Here is a 15,780-nt window from a genome sequence, read left to right on the forward strand (position 1 = left end):
CCAGGTCATATCAGTCTGGATCCCGTGGGGGACCGCCACAAGCAAAGTCTTCCTCTTGACCACCTTTGGACACGTAGTGTGAGCAGCTAGTAAACCACTGCTGTTTTAAGCCACTGACATTGGGGGGTTGGTTGTTTGCTATTCTGTGGAAACCCATCTACTCTGGGATGATTATGCATGGTCTTAAAATTTTTCTTTTTAAGAACTGGGACCTCGACGACACCTTAGTGCAGAAAACATTTTGTTGAACCCTATAACTAGCTCATAATGTATTTCCAAAAGCTAACAGTTTATAAACTGGCTTTAGCATCCTTAGAACTGAAGCCTTCCAAATTCATAAAGGGGAGGTTATTAGCTTTTAAGTTTCTTCCCTAGTGTATCAGTTGACCTGAAACAGAAACCAGCAGAAGTTGGCAGAGCTCAAAGTAAAGAAAACCAACACTAAACATTAAATATGTTAGAGTGGTGAAGTTCCTGCTGGATTAGGATCATCAGAAAACAAACACGTTGGGTCCTGTTTTCACCATTTAAAAAACAACAAAATAGAAAACAAATACGCACAGAAAACCAAGTGGATGTCAAAGGCATAGGCAATGAGATACAAAGCTGAGAAGTTCATAAAAATCACCTTTAATAGGAACCACCTCATACTGAGCAACGATTATTTTGTCCGTGGCTTTTTAGTGTTCATTATAGACAATTAAAAAAAAAATTTTATTTTGGGGCACCTGGGTGGCTCAGTGGGTTAAGCCTCTGCCTTCGGCTTGGGTCATGATCCTGGGGTCCTGGGATCGAGCCCCGCATTGGGCTCTCTGCTCAGTGGAGAGCCTGCTTCCTCCTCTCTCTCTCTGCTTGCCTCTCAGCCTACTTGTGATCTCTCTCTGTCAAATAAATAAATAAAATCTTTTAAAAAAAATTTATTTTAATTCCAGTTAGTTAATACAGTGTTACCTGGGTTTCTCATTACAGAAATTTAAAGTAGAGCAGGTAGGAATATCACACATTTCACATATGTTTATAGCATAATATACATGTAAGTTAAAGAGGTGGCCTAGGAAGTAGGCAGTAAAGAAACAGGAAAAGTAAGAATATATAATAATAATTAAAACAAAACAAAACAAAACAAAAGTAGGTTTAAGCAGAAGGTGAGTCCGAGGATACTCTTTCAAAAGCAAACACATATGAAGTGAATGTAATACAACTATCAATTATTACAGGGAATTTGTTAATTTGGGAACATACTAAAACCTGATAATGTGTATCATCATCATTTTGAAATCTGTGTTGCTTTCCTCACAAAGTTGCTTTCCTCTCAATTGCTTGTCCTAAAAACCAAACATAAGTATAAAACATGACTTCACCTGAAATGAAACTTGAAGGATAAACATTTTCTTTTTGAAACTTTTTGGTAAAATGGACATAATTTTTGCCCAATGGCCCCCATTCTCCTAGCTGGCATATGTATTCCCTATTGTATTAGCTACGGTATAGGTAGGCCCTAAACCATGATGGTTGATATCCTTAAAAAGACAGCTGTGTAGGGACTCCTGGGTGGCTCAGTTGGTTAAGCCGCTGCCTTCGGCTAGGTCATGATCTTAGGGTTCTGAGATCAAGTCCCATGTTGGGCTCCTGGCTCAGTGTGGAGCCTGTGTTTCTCTCTGACTCTGCCTGCTTGTGCTCTCTCTCTCTCTCTCTGACAAATAAATTTTAAAAATCTTAAAAAAAAAAAAAAAGGAAGACAGCTGTGTAAAAACACAGAGACATGCCACAGGCAGATGAGGCGAAGATGGAACAGATGCATTTACAAGACAAAAACTCCAAGAATTGCTGTCTGTCAGCAGAAGCTAGGAAAGAGACAGAACAGAGTCTCCCACGAAGTCCTCAGAAGGAATCAACTCTACTGACATCTTGAATTTGGATTTTCAGCCCCCGGAACTTTGAGGGAATAAATTTCTGACGTTTCTACCAGTTTGCAGTATTTTATTACCTCAGCCCGAGGAAACCAACACACCCATCCACTCCAAACAAACAGCTTTATGTCTAGATAAACACTGTACAGTAAAAATGTTCGTACTATAAACTAGTATCTCAAAAGTTTCAAGATGGTCAAAGGTATCAAAGACAAAGTCAGAAAAGAACTTGCAAAATGTTATTGTCCTTTTCTGTGGTGACACGTTGATGACACACTAAAACAACCCTCCCTAGATTCAGAGTTAATTTACCTCCATTTCATTTCAGTAAACAAAATGATGTGTCGTTATTAAAAGGGGAATGAATGCTGAGTAGGCAGAAACCACAGATACCCACTCTGTGAGCCAATCTGATGTCCTCTACAATTAATATGAAATCATTGCTCTTGTTAAAATGTAGAAAACAGCCTCTATGCCCTCCAGCTACTAAACGTCTCACTATTTGGTGGCACTTCCCTACAGATCTGTTTAATTCTCTTAGACCAGAGAAAACACGGACAGAAATTAGAAGAAATCAACTCAAAAACAAAAAAGAAAGAAAAGAACTACAGTGGGTAAATTCTTTTAACCAGGTTCCGGACCTCAAAGCAGGAGCTCTACGATGAGCAGACTCTGGGGTCCTCACCATCTTTCTGTAAGGGGGCAACTCTTCCCTAAAAGACTGCCCCAAACATGTGTGCCTCAGGCTGGAATTCCATCCCCATCTTCCCTTTCACATTTGCTCCATCGTCCTCTTTACAGAGGGAAGGCACATCTGGGCAAACAGATTCTAACTGGTGCATTGCCTCTGGGGTAAAACCAAGGAAAAGTACAATTCAATCTACTGCCTGAGGCCTTGAGGCAGCTGAAGACTTTGGAGACTGGCTGGTCTTACAAGTCCTCTCATTCCAGTTCTTTGCAATTAACAAAACTGGAGTGGAAGGAACAAAGTTGTCAGCTAATAGATGGCGGAACCTAATTTTTGTGTTTTTGTCATATACGGAGTGCAAAAAAAATATAGTGATGTTGCTATAATGAAATTCTTTCCATTCCCATTTTTTGTTTTGTTTTGATATAAACAAAGTTTCTCAGAGCTAAAGTTGTAATACTGGGAAATAGAAATGGAACTGATGTTAAGGCCTGTCTCAACAGTGGGAGAAGGAAGTTAACTGTTATTATTATTATTACCGTTATATATCTTCTAGCAGTAATAGTGCCTTCATTCGTCCACAAATACATAAACTCATTTTTTAAATGCAGACTTATTTATCTTAAGATATGCACTTCTAGGGGCACCCCGGTGGCTCAGTCGGTTAAGTGGCTGCCTTTGGCTAGGGTCATGACCCAGGGTCCTGGGATCGACCTCTACATCGGCCTCCCTGTTCCGCAGAGAGCCTGCTTCTCCCTCTCCCTCTGCCTGCTGCTCTGCCTACTTGTGATCTATCTCTCTGTCAAATAAATAAATAAAATCTTAAAAAACAAAAATATGCATTTCCAAAAAATTTGCTTTTGATCTTTAATAATTCTCCATAAGATTTACAACATATTTATGATATTTTGGTGAATAACATGCTAGTAATAACAGTAACTCAAACTGGAAGGTATTTTTAAATTTAAAGACTTAGGTCTCAAGAAATAAAATTGAATTTCTACATTGCAGATAATTCTGTTTAGGATGATAAATAAAAGACTTTAAGGCATTAAAATACATTATATTAGGATGAAATTTTCTGAGAGAAATGGAATTAAAGTATGAGATAAAGAGCAAAAAGGAACAATGTAAAATGTTAATGAACAGTTGGCTTAAGTATTTAAAAAATACATGATAGTATCAAATAGTGATAGTACTTATTTCCACTGGATACATTTAAAAGAGTAAAACTTTATCAATATGTCTAATGCACCAAAAATTATATTCTTTGCACTGATTTAAGCTGATGATAAAAAATGTTGTATGTCAATTAAAAAATGTATGGGGGGGCGCCTGAGTGGCTCAGTGGGTTAAGCCTCTGCCTTTGGCTCAGGTCATGATATCAAGGTCCTGGGATTGAGCCCCAGCTCTGCTCAGCAGGGAGCCTTCTTAACACCCCCACTCCCGCCTGCTTCTCTGCCTACTTGTGATCTCTCTCTCTCTGTCAAATAAATAAATAAAATCTTTAAAAAAAGATGTATGAGGGGGGTACATTGTTAACGGTCCATGCTAGCCAAAAATGTTTGAAGAACACTCATCCAAAGGAGAGACAAGATGGGTATTTTTATTTTTATTTTTTAAGATTTATTTATTTATCTGAGAGAGAGAGCACACACATGAATGCAAGAGCAGGGGGAAGGGCAGAGAGAAAGGGAGAGAATCTCAGGCAGATTCCCCACTGAGCCCGACACTCAGGGCTCTATCTCATGACCCTGAGATCACGACCTGAGCAGAATGATCTGAGTTTCTGACAGCCTGCCACACCCATGTGATGGTGGCAGGGTTCCACCCGAGGACGCCCACTGAGGGGTCCTGGGCGGGGCTGGGAAAGATCCTCCCAGCCTCTGGCTCTTGGAGCTTCTTTGTCAATGCTAGGTTGTGGTTTCTTGCACCCATTATTGAGGATACTAGGATCATTTTGATCATAATCAAATTCCAATCCTGTCTCCTTCATTTGACCTTCTGGAGGCCAAAATGAACTTTTGGACAAACCCATTCCTCAGTCCACATTTACAGACAATATCTTGGCCTTCCTCCTACATAAGATGAATTATATCTACTATACATGGCTTTTTTTTTCTTATTTAACTTTCAGGTAAATTTTTATTTCCAAATTTTGATGGCAATAGGAATATGGGGGTCTCATTCCCATGTATCACCTATAAATCATGTAATAAACGCAATTATAAAATTAGCACTGGAGAAGGAGAAAAATTAGCGTATTAATTACTCAAAAAAATGACTCGTAAAGATAGCTCAGCCCTGTACTGAGCATAGCCACTTTGAAGACAGTCAACTAGGAAGGAAGTTTAATTAATTCAGGGCATGTTTACAGAGCTCCAACCAATGTACAGAAGCACACCGAGATCAGAGGATGGGAAGAGAAGTCGGGCAGACCCTGCTGTGGAGCCTCTACCTGGCAGCAAGTAATTCTCATATGACACGATCAGTACAAATCAAGCGGGGGGGGGAAGTGGTTTATAGGAGCATGGTGGAGAGGAAGGAGGAATAGGCTTCACAGAGGAGATATTTAGTTCTATCTTAAGGAAGAGCAGAAATTTACTAGAGGAGACAGGAAAGAGCCATCCAGTATGGAGAGCACAACCAATATCCGGAGACCTGCAAGGGCATTGCATCTTTAGAGAATGATAAGAAGTTCAGTGTTTCTGGAACTTAGGGTTTTGTCGGGGAGAGAGCAGAAAGTGGAGGAGGAGGTTTGGACTCGACCGATCTGCACCGGAAGGGTATGAGTATGACTTCACATAGACTGAATGTGTGGGTAAGCAGAGAAACAGCCACCACCCTAGACACCTTGGGTAGACACAAAGGGCCAGATGGTAGGACACAAAACACAAAACTTTGGGAACCTACCACTTCAATGAAATTCCTAGGAGTCCAGATGCATGGGCCACATCAAGATATCCCTTCAAAGGGTAAGGACAACTTGCTGCCTATGGCCCCCTCATCAATAGGAAAAAGTAGAACACCTTGGGTTGTTAGGGTGTTTGGGAGGTAATATACACATTTAGGACTGCTCCTTTGACCCATTTATCCAACAACCCAAAGGATTCCCCATTTTGGTTGGAATACAGAGAAATAAGTGACTCTCCACTGGGTCCAGGCTACCATGAAAGCTGCATGGCCATCTGGGCTGTCTGGCCCAGTATATCCCATGGTGATCAAAGTATCTGTGACTGGTAGGGATGCTGTATGGAGCCATTGGCCAGCTCCTCAGTTCAGACTGTTAGAGTTTTGAGCAAAGCTATGCCACTCTCTGCACAGAACTATCCTCCTTTTGGAGAAACAGCTTTTACCTTGTTGTTGGGCTCTAGCAAAGATTAGACTATTCAAACTAAAGCGCCCATAATGCTCTGAGTGTTGGCTAGCCATAGAGCCAGATGTGTCCAGCGGCATTCCATCTTTAAATGGAAGTGGTCAAGACTGGCCTTGGGCAGATCCTAAAGGCATACGTAAGTCATGTGAGCAAGTGACTCACCTCCATGGCTTCCATTCTTGCTATAGTGACTTCGTGCATCTTAATCCGTGCTGACAGCGAAGAAGGCCTATGGGAATAGAAGAAGGAAGTCATAAATATGAATGATGATCAAATGACCAGTCGTGAAAACAAGGGCTATCGTGGTTATGAACATTTCTTTCTCACGTTGATAGGAATATATTTGTGCATACATTTTCTTTTTCTCTGTCCCATTTTCCCACGATCTAACATAATGTGTTAATAGCAGTCAATCTTAAATTTTAGGATTTATAGTATGAAATATCAAAGAGGGGGCTCAACTCAGCTAGAAAATGAATATATATCCATAACTAATATTGACAAGGTGGAATTTTGCATGATCAGCTGCTTGAGAAATAGTTGCATATGTTAAGTAGAAGAAGCATGTCTTTGTTCTTGACTTTATTTGAAAATTAAATATGTTTAGAAGAGCAGCTAAGAGTGGCCCCGGCCCACCAGCAGATACTTGGCTCCTAACTCACCGAGGCTGTAACTACACAGGCAGAGGAAACAGCAAGTGCAAAGGCCCTGGGCATGAACCTGAATGAGGGAGTAGTATGACTGAGTGGAGTTAGTGAAGGAGAGACTGGGAGGAGATGAGATACAGAGGTAAGGGGAGAGAGACAAGGTCGTGTATGGCCTCACAGAATACTACAGGAGTTTCAATTTTTCCTCTGCTTAAGATAGAAAACCATGGGAGGGTTATAAGCAGAGTGACATGATCTGACATTTTAAGTGAATCCACTCTTGCTGCTATGTTAAGAATAGACTGTAGGAGGCAGATAAGGGCAGAAGTAGGATGATGAATTAAAAGGCCAATGCAATAATCCAGATGAGAGATGCGATTGACTCAACCCCAGCTGTTAGCACTGAGTCAGGTGGTGACAAGCTGTTAGAATCTGGATATATTTTGGGGCACCTGGGTGACTCAATTGGTTGGGTGTCTGTCTTTGGCTTGGGTCATGGTCCCGGGATCCTGGGATAGAGACCCACATTGGGCTCCCTGTTCGGTGAGGAGCCTGCTTCTCCCTCTCCTGCTCCCCCAGCTTGGGTTCTCCCTGTCTCTCTAATAAATAGGTAGGATCTTTTTTAAAAAGGGGCGGGGGGAGAAAAAGAATCTGGATATATTTTGAGCATAGAGATTTTAGGATTTGCTATCAAGCAGAATGTTGGATGTGAGAGAAAAAGAGGAGTCAAAGATGACTATAAGGTTCTTGACTTGAATGAAGAAGAACAGGATTGCCATTTAATGGCACAGATGGCTAGGGGTAGAATAAATTTTGAGAGTAATACCGGAAGTTAATCCCTTAGCTTTGGGATGTCTATTAGATATACAAGGGAATACATCAACTGGGCAAATGTATAGACAAGTCTGGCATGTGGGGGAGGGTGGGATCCTGAGATAGAGATACACATTTTGGGATCATCTGTTTACAGATGGATAAGATTGTTAGGAGAAGGAACGTAGTTAGAAAAGGAAGGGTTCAAGATTGAGCTTTGGGGTGGCTGGAAAGGTTGGAGAGATGAGGAGTGGCCAGAGGACTGAAGAAAAGCAGGAACTGATCCCGGTGTCTCAATTCTGTGCTTCTCCACCTTTCCTGCAGGTGGAAAACATGTCTTAATTGATCTGTAAGCTCCTGTTATCAGTCATCTATCAGGAACTCAGTAAGCAGATGTTGAAATGAGGGTCCTGCTAGATGACCTCATGGAAAAACACTTTCTCCCATTCTGGGAGAAATCATACATCTGATGACAGATTTCTGTCTAGAATATACAAAGAACACTTACAACTCAATAATAAAAAGACGAGCAACTCAAATTTTAAATGGGCAAAAGATCCAAAGAGATACATCTTCACAGAAGATCTACAAATGGCCAAATCACACTTGAAAGATGAGTAACGCCATTAGCCTTTACGGAAATGCAAATCACAGATACCTACTAGGATGGCTAGAATCAAAAGGAGAAAAACCCGTGCTGGCGAGGATGGGGAGAAATTGGAATCTTCATCCCCTGCTGGTGGGAATGTAAAATGATGCAGCCACTTTGGAAAACAGTCTGGCAGACTCTAGGAAAGTTAAACATAGAATTACCATTTAGTTCAGCAATTTTCCTCCTACATAGATAGCCAGGGGTTGTAATTATAATAATCAACAAGGTCAGGGGTGCATGGGTGGCTCAGTGGGTTAAAGCCTCTGCCTTCAGCTCAGGTCATGATCTCAGGGTCCTGGGATCGAGCCCCACATCGGGCTCTCTGCTCATTGGGGAGCCTGCTTCCTCCTCTCTCTCTGCCTGCCTCTCTGCCTACTTGTGATCTCTGTCTGCCAAATAAATAAATAAAATCTTTTTTAAAAAAATCAACAAGGTCAGGTGGCAATCTAGAGGGGACCTGAGTTTTATTGAGACAGAACATGAGGTCCCCAGGGACAAAATAGGTGGACAGTGGAGGAGGATACCACTTACGAGGAGAAGAAATCAAGGATGGAAGACCACGAGACTAAGAGAGGGTACCCCAGTGAGAAGTTATCATTCCTTGCCTGGTTCCAGACGTGATTCAATTTTCAGACCCAGACTCATTGACCGAGTCCCGGGAATAAGGTCCTGCAAGAGCATGTGGGGAAGCATGGTAGTGACCCCAGGGGTTGCTCTCAAGGGAGGCCAGATGGATCCTGGAAGGTGACAACAGACCACAAGGGTAGCCTTACCGTATCAGCCTGTCAGGAGTGCAGTCCTTGTTAGAACCGATTAATATGGCCTCAGTTACATGGCATGCAGCCACTGATTTGACACTTTTGCCCCTTTTCCATTCCAATCCAAAAGGAAGGACAGAAACACTTTGTTCTCCCATGGAATTGACAACAGTATACAATTATGGTCCTGCCTCAGGGCTGTGCTTCCGTTCTCACGTTCCGTCCTAACATAGGGTTAAGAGACCTTCGTTTTCTGGACATCCTACAGAGCATCACACAGATCCCTTGCAGTGACAATATTGTGTTGATCAGGCCAGATGACCACGAGGTAGCTAGCACCTTGAAGGCCTTGGGGAGCCTTGATATGGCACCAGATGTGGGTTGAGCTCAAGAGTTAGGGATCCACTGATTGGGTCTCCAGCCACCCCACCTGGAAGGTGCTGGCCTGACGGAGCGTTCAAACAGGCCACCAAGACAGCACAGCCAAGCAACGGACTCTGGGTACAGAGGCTGCTTCCTTGTTTCAAAGGAAGGACGATTTTGCAGGGAGGTTCATGCTCCAGAGCTTTCCCCCTGTGGATCAGGCCAAGGTCAGACTTGACCTAAGACCACACCCTCACTTGGCTCTTTCCCTTCCTTTATTTTGCTTCTTTCCCTCCCTTTAAGGGTTTTCCTGGATGTAAGGCTTTACCATCAATAAATCAAAGTGCACGAATCCCTCTCTCTGGTTCTGCTTCTTTAAAACCAGACAGGAGACAACCAGCAACAAGGAAATGCCTGTGAGAGAGGGGGCAGCTCCAGAAAAGTGAAAACCACTCAAGTTACAGGTCCTCAGAGAGGACAAATAGCTGCTTGGGACAAAGGATCTGCTTTCCCTGATTCTTCCAAACTTAACAGATCCTAAGGGCTGGAAACCAGTCTGTTTCTTGAACTGGGTTTTTCATACTGTGGGAATATGCGACCACATTTCAGGAGTACTTAGAAATCCTCCTGGAATGACAAGTGTGCTAGAAAACATGGGGGAAATATCTTATTTTATTATTTTATGTTATTTGAGAGGGTGTGGGGAGTGAGAGCACAGGAAGGTAGAGAAGCAGAGGAGGAGGGAGAGGGAGGGGGAATGAATCTTAAGCAGACTCAGCGCTGACCATGGAACCCGACATGGGGCTCGATCTCACAGCCTTGAGATTATGACCAGAGCCGAAGCCAAGAGTCGGAAACTTAACGCACTGTGTCACCCAGGAGCCCCAGGGAAATATTTCATATTAGAACAAACACACCTCTGTTATGAAGTAAAGTACAAAATGAACAAAAACCACTTTTTAGGTGAAACGTATCATCTCAAAAGGCACATTTCTCCTGAGGCAGGCAACTAAGGGCCCCCAGAGTTCCAGATTCTTCTGCTGGAAGGGGTATTTAAGTCAAGTTTGATGTGCAGTGGCAGTTAGTGATGGTTACTTTGAACAAGAGACAAAAACAAGCTCCATCCCATAGACTAATGAGAAAAGGACTCCAAATTCCATGAAACCATTTTGTTTTTAGTCCTTCCCCTGGTAATAACTAGCGTGTCTAAGGGCTTTCTATTTGCTAAGCACTTAATAGATGAACGCAATGTCGTCCTGTGAGCAGCCTCATTTACATATGGGAGAAGTTCAGAGAGGTGAGGTAACTCTGCCGAGGTAGTTGGAAAATATGTGGGTATCCTCATCTTGGCACATTCTGTGTCTTCTCCACTCTCTGTGCTCCTAGAATGTAGGGCATATAAAAATAGAGAGATCCAGGTATCTCAGAATAAAATGCCGCTGAAGTCAAAAGAGTTGGAATCTGGCCCGAATTAGAATGTTCCATTTCCCACTTTTTATCCTAATGTTCATTTTATGCTTTTGTCCTCTTGATTTCATGTTTTCAGTTGGATTTTTTGAATGGGAAACCTTGACCTTTTTACCATGCTATGTTTAGTTCTCTCTCATCAACTACATCCATTTTGCCCGATGTACAACCTCTTAGGTCTGGCCTGTAAAAACGAATACAAAGGGGGTGCCTGGGTGGCTCAGTGGGTTAAAGCCTCTGCCTTCAGCTCAGGTCGTGATCCCAGGGTCCTGGGATCGAGCCCTGCGTCGGGCTCTCTGCTCAGCAGGGAGCCTGCTTCCCTTCCTCTCTCTCTCTCTGCCTCTCTGCCTACTTGTGATCTCTGTCAAATAAATAAATAAAATCTTTTAAAAAAAATGAATACAAGGTAAGTTTGAGAATATCAGAGGTGAGAACAATCAAGTTTCACAAGCACAGAAGTCATGAAGAATTTTTTCATAGAGGTTACGTTTTGTTTATTTCTTTATTCAAAATTTGCCAGGTTTCATGTATACAGTCGGTCTGCCTCTAAAGAAATAGACTTAAATGCTATTTCAGGGTTTCATAAAGAGAAACTCAAATCTATAAGTGGAATTTTTTAAAAAGATTTTATTTCTCTGTTTTGAGAGAGAGAGAGAGAGAACGAGTGGGGAGAGGGTAAAGCAGACTCTCCATGGAGCAGGGAGCCAAGTGTAGGACTCGATCCCAGGACTCTGGGATCATGATCTGAACCAAAGGCAGACGCTTACCGACTGAGCCACCCAGGCGTCCCCAACCTGGAATGTTTTAGGAGAAAGGAATGGATGTTAACTTGTCCCTCCTTTACCAATAGCATCGTTTAAAGAATTGTTTCGTACTGTCTTCCTGTTCCGCTGAGTTGCTGGGCATACGTCCAAAGTTAAGAGGCTTGTATGGCCAGGCTCTAAAGATGATTTCGATTCCTTTCCAGTGTGCTGTTTTATAAGTCAGTCTCATGTATCAGATAATGTTCATATTGACATGCGGTCCCCAGAGGATTTCAGCTTGCATCTGTGATATGGGAGCTGCTGCCACAGTTCCTGGTATTTTCTTAAAAATTTTGCCCCAGTGGACAGAGAACATTATTTTTCCTAGGTTTGCTAGCTGAGAACTCACTTCAGAAATTTTGTCGAAACATATGGTTTCTGACATTGAACTTCACGCACATAAAATACAATAGTTGCACACAATTAAAACCATTTTTAAATAGATGATTTAAAAGACTATAAAGGTTTTTTCCTCCGCCTTTCTGACAAGCATTCAATAATTTTAGTACTTTTTTCAGGGTATCGTTTACTGCTTATAAACTGTTTCTATCTTTTTAAACTTGTTTTTTCAATATGGAAACAATTCCATAGGCACTAATTAATCTTGGCAGATCCTGAAAAGGTGCTCAAGGTAAAACACATGATCTCTGAGATAGAAAGGCATCAGATAAGCCTAGTAAGTGTATTAATCAGAAATCAATCTGTAACAATGTGGCAGTTTTGGAAATCTCAAGCCAAGCTTCTTGCTCCAATGCCCATGCCTTATTCTGGAAGTCTAGGTTGCCTGGATGGTAAAGCAGTAGTAACAAAAGCGACAATGAGGATAAATTGCAAATGAGTCTTTAAAAGAGAAAACTGAAGGGGGGAAAGAAAAGGAAGGAAGGAAGGAAGCTCCGAGGGGAGAAGAAGCAGAGAACGGAAGAACAGAGGAGCTCTACCTACCAGCATTTCTCCTTAACCACAGTACAGGTGTTTTTCTGAAGAAGACGATCAGAGTCACCTGGGTGGCTCAGTTGGTTAATTGTCGGCCTTTGGCTCAGGTCATGATCCTGGGTCCCAGGAGTCTCAGGATTGGGCCCTGAAACCCGCTCCCTGCTCAGTGGGGGGTCTGTTTCTCCTTCTGCCTCTCCCCCATCTTGTGCTCTCTCTCTTGCTGTCTCTCTCTTTCTTTCTCAAATAAATAAATAAAATCTTAAAAAAATAAAGAGGTCCAGCCACCCAAGGGGAATCAAAAGGTGGTTCCTAAAGAGGTAGATTTCTCTTTTCTGATAAGTTGAAAGAAACTGTGTTGAAGGAGTTTTGTCAGAATATACCACAATATAACAAGGCCACCATCAAAGTCAAGTTCATGGCTGGGACTTTGTGGTCTAATTGAAATCTAGAGATGCCTGGGTGGCTCAGACAGTTAAGCACCTGCCTTCTATTCAGGTCAGGATCATGGGTTCCTGGGATCGAGTCCCATATCAGGCTCCTTGCTCAGCGGGGAGCCTACTTCTCCTACTGCCGGCCGCTCCCCCTGCTGATTCTCGCTCTCTCTCTCTCTCTCTGACAAATAAATAAATAATATTTTTTAAAAAACGAAATCTCGAGACACCTGGGTGGCTCAGGTGGTTGGGTGTCTGCCTTCGGCTCAGGCCATGATCCCAGGGTCCTGGGATCGAGCCCTATATCAGGCTCCCTGCTCAGCAAGAATCCTGCTTCTCCCTCCCCCTGCCTGCCACTCTGCCTACTTCTGCTCGTTCTCACTACCAAATAAATAAGTAAAATCTTAAAAAAAAAAAATCTAAAAGTTGTCATGATGCTCATCCCAATAGCCACATAAATAACTGAGACACATGTGGCATAGTGGGTTTTTGTCCCACCTTGGCCACTTACTGGTATTAATTGAATGATGTGGGGCTTAACTTTCAGCACATTGAGGCAACAGGCAGAAATGGATGGGAAGCCCATGGCCATCTCTTATTACCGCATGATTTTAGGAAAGTTTCATAACTTCTGTGAATCGATTTCTTCAACCATAAGATGTGAATAAGACCTAAAAAGATTGTTTGGAAGAAGCCAGACAAGGGTACATAATATTATAAATCTACATAAAACTCTAAAAAATGCAAACTAACCTATAGTGACAGAAAATAGGTCAGTGGTTGCTGGGAGAGTCAAGAATGGGGGAGAGGCAGGAGGAAAGAACTACAAAGGTGTGCGAGGAAACTGGTGAGGTGGTGGATATGCCCACAACCTTGATCTGGTGATGATTTCACAGATATATACATATGTCAAAACTTATCAAATTACATATTAGACATTTTAAACACTTATTGTATGTCAATTATGCCATAATAAAGCTGTGTTTTTAAAAGGGTCAGAGGGCACCCCGGTGGCTCAGTCGGTTGGGCATCTGACTCTTGGCTTCGGCTCAGGTCATGATCTCAGTTTTGTGGGATTGAGCCCCATACTAGGCTCTGTGCTTGGGATCCTCTCTCTGCCTCTCCCTCTGCCCTTCTCCCCTCTCTCTCAAACTAAATAATTTTTTTTTTTTAAGTGGAAGGGTCAGGGAATTAAATGAGACAGTATACTGCCAAACAATTTGCAAAATATATGGTACAAGTAGGTCTCCAAAAATGACTTTCCTACTTATGTTGTAGAACTATTTAAAATGCTACTGTACTCTACAAACATCTGTCAGTATTATACATTTTTAAATATTTTATTTATTTATTTATTTATTTGAGAGAGAGAATGAGACAGAAAATAAGCAGGGGGAAGGGTAAGGGAAGGGGAGAAGCAGACTCTCTGCTGAGCAAGAAAGCCAATGTGGGACTTGATCCCACCACCCTGAGATCATGACCTGAGCTGAAAGTGATGCTTAATTGTTTGAGCCACCCAGGCACCCATAGATTTCAATAAAACCACAAAGTCCCAGCCATGAACTTGACTTTGATGGTGGCATTGGACAGAAAGATCCAAGGTGGTATGCTCTGAAAAAGCTTCCTTCAACACAGTTTCTTTCAACTTGTTGGAAAAGAGAAATCTACCTCTTTAGGAACTGCCTTTTGATTCCCCTTGGGTGAATGTTCTTTTTATTTTTTTAAAAGATTGTATTTATTTTTTTTTGAGAAAGAGAGAGAGAGAACATAAGCAGGGGGAGGGGCAGAGAGAGAGAGAAAGAGAAGCAGACTCCCCACTGAGCAGGGAGCCTGATGTGAGACTCAATCCCAGGACCCTGGGATCATGATCTGAGCTTACAGCAGTTCCTAAACCGACTGAACCACCCAGATATATTGATAGATATACTCTGTCGATACCATAAACACTGAAATCTTCCCACCAGTTTTATAGCTGGATAAATATTTTCAAAGAAAAATATGGGACAATATGAAAATACCTCTTTTTTAAGATATTAGTTCTGTGACTTTCACGTCTTTATTCGAAGTATATTTTACATTGCTGGAATCATATTGCACATGGGATTTGCATGCTATCTTTTCACTCTAAGTTTTAATCATAAAATGTCTGCATGTTATTTTTAATGACTGCCCTATAATTTTCTCAGTGGTAAAAATCTGGGATATGCTTTGAAGATAGAGCTGCCAGGATTTGCTGACAGAATTTGGGGTATGAAAGAGAGGACCCAGAGGGTGATGCTGAAATTTTTTGCCCGAGCAATTAGAAGTTCAGTGACGTGTACTTTGTCTGGATGGGGAAGAGGGTGGAAGGGCAGGTCTGGAGAAAGGATGAGGAATTCAGTTGTGGAGCAGGCACTGGACAGGAGATCAGAGGGGAGGTCTGGCTGGAGATATAAATTTGGGAGTCCCCAGCATAAAGAAAGGATTTAAGACCATAACTTGATTCAACCACTGAGTGATGGGGACCATCTAATGTCTAGAGATAACAAGAGTGACAGAAAAGGAGTGCCAGTGAGGAGAGAGGAAATCCCAGAAGAGTTGTCTGTCCTGGATGCTGAGAGGAGAAAGCATTTATGGACAGAATGCTGCCTGTCATCCCAGGAAGAAGAGGACAAAAAGGTATTCTTGAAGTAAAACGTGACTACATCGAAGAAGATTTGGTTGGAGTGCTGTGAGCAAAACTATTACTGGAGTGGATTCAAAAGGTTAGAGTAAATAGAAATTTCTCCAAAGAAGATATACACATGGCCGATAAACAGATGAAAAGAAGCTCAACATTATTAGCCATCACGGAAAGACACATCAAAGTGACCATGAGAGGGGCGCCTGGGTGGCTCAGTCCTTAAGCGTCCACCTCGGGTCGTGGTCCCAGAGTCCGGGGATTGAGCCTGGCACTGGGC

The sequence above is a fragment of the Lutra lutra genome, chromosome 2, assembly GCF_902655055.1.
Source record: "Lutra lutra chromosome 2, mLutLut1.2, whole genome shotgun sequence".
Classification (NCBI taxonomy): domain Eukaryota; kingdom Metazoa; phylum Chordata; class Mammalia; order Carnivora; family Mustelidae; genus Lutra; species Lutra lutra.